This window comes from Myotis brandtii, unplaced genomic scaffold (assembly GCF_000412655.1).
Source record: "Myotis brandtii unplaced genomic scaffold, ASM41265v1 scaffold583, whole genome shotgun sequence".
Classification (NCBI taxonomy): Eukaryota; Metazoa; Chordata; class Mammalia; order Chiroptera; family Vespertilionidae; genus Myotis; species Myotis brandtii.
In genome coordinates this window covers 1,061,838-1,067,686 of record NW_005370191.1, presented here as the reverse complement: position 1 = coordinate 1,067,686, position 5,849 = coordinate 1,061,838, and the positions used below count along the sequence as shown (strand labels likewise).

At 40.3% G+C, this 5,849-nt stretch overlaps 1 long non-coding RNA gene across 1 annotated transcript; it reads right to left on the bottom strand.

Annotated features, from left to right (window-relative positions):
- Positions 1-2,351: 2,351 nt before the first annotated feature.
- LOC106728293 lies at positions 2,352-5,067 on the bottom strand. The gene is made up of 2 exons (XR_001364571.1): positions 3,385-5,067; positions 2,352-2,693 (listed from the first exon to the last, which is right to left on the bottom strand). It is a non-coding gene; the product is annotated as an uncharacterized LOC106728293 (long non-coding RNA).
- Between the last annotated feature and the right edge of the window lie 782 nt (positions 5,068-5,849).

Here is a 5,849-nt window from a genome sequence, read left to right as displayed (position 1 = left end):
TCTAGTTTTAGAAATGTGAATTTTTGGTTTTATGACCCACAAATACAATTATGTATATTTCAACCAATGTGTATGTCACCTTGTAAAGAAGGAATCAAAAAGAAATCTAGCCCCGGCCGGTGTGGCTCAGTGGTTGAGCATCGACCTGTGCATCCGGTCAATTCCCAGTCAGGGCACATGCCCAGGTTGCAGGCTCGATACCCAGCAGGGGGTGTGCAGGAAGCAGCCAATCGATGTTGATGTTTTTCATCGATGTTTCTATCTCTCTCATCCTCACTTCCTTTCGCTTTAAAATCAATAAAAACATATAAACATTTTTTAAAAGAAATCTATGTTCTACCAATGTGTACCTAACAGTGGCTATCAAAACACAGCCATTTTAATACAACCTACGCACCTCTGACAATCCTAAAAAGAATCCATTTGCATTCCTTAGTTAACTAGCTGAATGAGTCCTAAATCAGAACACATGGGACTATCCCCTGAAACAAGGCCCACAGTTCTCATGCAGCAGGACTTTTTGGGTACCAAGGGCAGGGTGAAACAGCAGGTGCATAACATAAGGTGGAGAGCAGGAGCTTAAGTGGTTAAGGATGGCTAGAAGGTACGGGGTACAAATGGGAAGAAATAACCAAGAAGGAAGCCAGAGCTCAGAGGGGAAGTCTCAGAGACCACCGGCCAGTCACCAACTATTCTGCTAGAAGGTCCTCACTCCCACATTTCCCCCAGGTACATAGAAATCAGCTCAAGCTTTCCCTCCCCTCTGGGCACTTTCTTGACCCACCAACCCAGCCCTATCCCCCATTTTGATGCCCTTCCTCTGCAGCCCTTCAATGTCTCGGGCACACAGCTCCAAGCACACAGCCATATTATCCCAGCTGCTCCATCCACCTCTGCCCATAGAAGGCTGCCATGCTACCCTGAATCGAGGTGCCTGGCACACAGGATCTCTCCAGCAGCACTGGTTTTAAAATGAAGGAAAGGAGTGGGTGAAATAAGGCTTGATACTCAGATGTGCACAGGAGGAGGATGAATCTGGAATCCTCCTAAGTGGGGCAAGGTTTCGGTAAAGGTAGAGACAACTATCAGGAACTCTGTCTGCTGGTCTGAGGAATGTGTTCTCCATTCTGTGCTAAACTGAGCCTCTGTGGGTGTCTAAGGAGAGGAATGACATGATGAAATCAATGGTTTGGGAAGATTAATCTGGCAGCCACCTCTATAATGGATTGCAAACTGTATTGAATGGACAATTTTGAAACAAATAAAGCCTACACACTCAGCTCTTGCGTGTTAGAAAGATTTGGCTCTAACATACAAGCAGCCCCCAAAACTAATTGTATACGCACGCGCGCGCACACGCACACACACACACACACACACACACAATTTATTAAAGTATCAGCTCATTTTTAAATGACAGCATAATTATATACCAATACAGAGCAATGTAAAGCATAGCAAACCACTTCATAGTCCCCGAACAATGACAGTCAACCATAACTGGCAATATCCTTCCTCTTCCAATGCCACGTCTATGCTGCCAAGTTGGAATGCAGGGATGAGAAGTGGGTGGGGGAGAAGAGAGATGACAGCATTCCCTCTAGGATGGCCAGCTCCAGATGGAACGTCCTGATTGCGTACCACTGCTCTCCAAGGTAAGTGCTCACCAGGCCCCAGCCACCTCACTGATCCTCTGTGCTTGCCTGTGACTGAGGCGTGTGATGGACTAAGTCGTCTGGACAGGCACCTTGCAATAGCCTGAGCTTCTGCCTGGCTCCTAGGTCCCACTCGTGCCTACAAACCTGACCTCATCTTCCACTTGGCTGAATGATGTGACAGCATGCGGCATTATGTAAGCAAAGAGTTGAGGTACAGCTAAAATGAAGCAATTCCAGTAAATTCATGTTTCTATACTGATTTACATGAATGCTCCTACACTCAGTTTTGTTTCATATTGTACAATTTATAAGTTTTTCTGTGTGAACAGGAGAAGAAGACCTGATTTGCAAGTCTACTTATAATTTTTGTTGTAATTGTTATGTTGGTGACTCAAAATCTTTTCCCTTTAAAAGGTTTATGTTCTATACGCAATTGCTATCTACAAGCTCAGTGAGAGCAGAGAAGAACAATGTGAAACAGAAATAATTCACTGTACACAGACCTGCATGGATTCAAGTTCTAGGTCAACTACTGTGGTGAAAAACAGAAAATAAAGGACAGTTTCACCATTATCTGCCACACCTTTTAGAATGAAGCAAAAATGGTGATAGGAGCGAAAGACTGTTCCTATTTTCTGAGTAAGAAAGAAAGTTTTTTTCCAAATCTAATCAAAAATTAAATGTACAATTCCCTCCAGCAAGATTTTTATTTTTCATTTACATAGTATCTTTCTTCCAAGAATCTCAAAATAATGGAGCTCCACAAATATTTTTTTAAAAGTCACAACAACAGAGGGGACAGGCTTGGCAGGGCAGGAGCTCAGAAGTGGGGCAAGAAATGGCAGGCAGTGGTGACAGCAGGCACTTGGGGCCGGCAGCATCCAGGCCGAGGGTGGTTCCATAGAGGCTCTTCTTTTACCAACAGCCCACCGGCCTTGCTTACGTTTGCAGCTTCAGGCTTTTCAAGACAGGGATTTACCTTTGGTGTCATTTGCTAGCTTTAATCAAATTATTTTTATTTAAATAGCAATTTCTCTGCAAAAAACAGAAAAGTGGCAATAAACCAAAGACCCTAACAAGTCCAAAATAACAACTGAACCAAGGTTCCTATAATGAATTCACATTCTTTTCAGTCTCTAACACATAAAATTATGTTAGAAAATAAAATATTAACAATTAGGGGGAAAGATCCAATGTAAGAAAGCCTGTCTTGCATTTAGGAGGAAATTGGGAAGAAGCTTTAGAGTTGATTTTTTATTTTTATTTTTTTTACAGCTGGATGGACAGGATCTGAACATCTTACATTTAGCAAAAAGCTGTCAACACCCAAATAAAATTTTAATGGCATCCTATTTCTCTCAATTTTACAATATTCACTTAAGAACTAATTTGTCAATTTGTTTTTCCATTAACCAAACTCAAAACAACCATATATAACTTAAAAAAACATTAACACAACCAAATAGAAAACTGTCTTTAAGAAAACAGCTCCATGCTGATATACTCAGGGTAATGCTAATAAAGAACAAGCTTCAGAGTAAGCTCTGCTAATTTCCTCAGACATTAACTTCATAATTCAGAGTCAAAAGCATTCAGGATTTCAATTGTCAGCTAAGTCCCCAGGTCATGAACAAGACCCAGTAGGCCTGTCCTGTCCTTTTGTGTTTTAAAAAGGTGCAGGGTCACTCTGTTGAAGAATCTAGTCAATTTTATGTGAATCTCATACCTGGCTATTTTTCTCTGTTGCTCTCACGTGGTAGGTAAATTCTTGGGAGGAATGAAACTCCCAACCTCATGCCTTTCCAGTCACCTGTCTGATGGTGTTTCTGAGGAGGGAGGGGGGTGTTCCTCTGAAGAAGAATCCACACCAATCATGTTTGAGGAACTTCCCAGGCTGTCCATGGCACAAGGCTCTAGTAAACAAAAATTCTGCTCTGGGCCTCCTGTAGTAAAGAAAGCCTTCAGATGCAAGTGAAGAAACTGACAACATGTATTGTGTGCACTGACATCATTCTATCGGAATTTAATTAAAGGAAGAATTAGAATTATTTTTATTATAGAGTTGTTTACTTTTCAAGAAAAGATTCTTGATGGGTTTTGCAATAAATTACAAGTCTTCCAGAAAGAGTTGTTCACCCTCATTGTTTTTTTAACTGTGTCATATTATGTGAATAGGATAGCACACCCACTCTTAAAAAATCTTTAAGTCACAGGCCAGGTACATTAACCCAGGTGCTTCAAAGCTGTTTCAGGCGTGGCACAAATGAGGGCAATGCCGCTGGTTTCTCCTCAATCCCAAGTAACTTCCTGCAGGGCCATTTCCTGCCCAGCCAAAACTACTCTCCTCTACCAACTTTCTCAGAAGACAGCTGAAAAACAGGACTGATTACAGCTCAGCAAACCCAAAAGTGTGGCAAAACCAAGAGCTTAATACAAGTCTTAGTCGTCCTCTTCAATAAAACCAATATCCAAACACCAACCAAAACTTGGTTCTTAAACATAAAGCAAAACCAAGGCTATTTGCTGGCTTTGAAAACTAGAATAGAAAAAAAAATGACTTATACAATTCAGAGGGCTCCACCTTTATTACTGAAATGCCCCCTAACCATTTTGGGGTTTTTTTCCGGGGCAGGCTGCTATTTAAGCTTATATCTCTAAATGTAGAGCTTTTAGGGAAAGTAGTTTCTGTCTGAATTCTAAATCATTGTCAAGGTATAATACATGTACCCAAATGCTCATGGCAATAAATGTTTATTAAATTAGAAATCACAAATGAATTCACAACCCTTTTGCTATAAAAGTTACATAATACAGATATTAAACCGCTTGTCTAATTATGCCATTAAAGTTTCTTTTTGCTCCATGACCTACACATGCAGGTCTCTCTCAGGTGTCCAGGTATCCAGTTCCTAAAATGCCCAGCAGGACTGGAACATCCAGGGAAACAGTAGTGGGCAAAATGAGAAGTCATGAGGCTCCTCTTCAAATAGCTTCAACAAAACCAATGGCCTTCAGTAAAAAGTGTCTCTATGCTTTGCTATAATAACATTTAAACACAGGATTCCAAGAATTCCACCTGTTTCCAATTAGATAGCAGAATTGCTTGAGTGTTTAAACTACATTCACTTGCTACTTATACAAAACAATTCTTCCGGGTTTTTTTGAACATTTTAAGTATGTTAAAATAAGATTAAGGGTCTGGTTTAAACAATCCGAGGCAGGGGAATTTCAATTGAAACCAAAACTATCTCTCTGCAGCCATAATGCAGAGCTTCAGACAAAACAACAGGACAAGATATGTGAATGTCTATCTTTGACGATTACTTGTAAAAATCAGATCTTTCATAGGGAAAGCAATTATACTTTTAAAGTTATACATTAGTGTTTTTAAAATATATTTTTTTATTGATTTCAGAGAGGAATGGAGAGGGAGAAATAGAAACATCAATGATGAGAGTCATCTATCGGCTGTCTCCTGCACACCCCCTATTGGGGATGGAGCCCAAAACCCAGACATATGCCCTGATTGGGAATCCAACCCTGACCTCCTGGTTCATAAGTCCAGGCTCAACCATTGAGCCACACCGGCTGGGCTATACATTAGTTTTAAGTAGGTTTCAAAATAATCTCTAAAATTATGTATGATCCTATATGTTAGAATAACTCCTATAAAAACTTTAGGTAACATTTGTGTTACAGTCATCAGATACACTTGTCTTTTAAATATGTGAATTTACATGAGGCCAAATCTGTAAACTATATAATGGAAGCACAAGGAAGAATGTGGCCTAGCTCTGTAAGATTTTTTCACATATTGACTTTCTCTTTTTAAAAAAAAAGGACAGTTTCCTCGAACAAATTTATTCTTCCTTCATTTCACTGTGAATGTTCCTTGGGCTTTATAAATGAGCTGAAATGAATATGGCTTTTTCTACTGTGAGCCTGTTTTCTCTCCTAAAACACAGCCTGTGAGCACAGCCTTAAGGAGTTTTGACTGTTGACTGCTGCTGGTATCCTGGGTTGGGGGGGGGGGGTTTTTTAGGAACACAAACTATTATTTCTGCACAGCTCCCACATAAAACCTGGTGGGTTTGTTTTAATTGTACACAACTGAGGGGAGGACTTTTTCAACAGCCATTAAAGGTCTTGAGCACAATCAGTTCACCAGACAGCATTTTTAAGGTTAGCTCA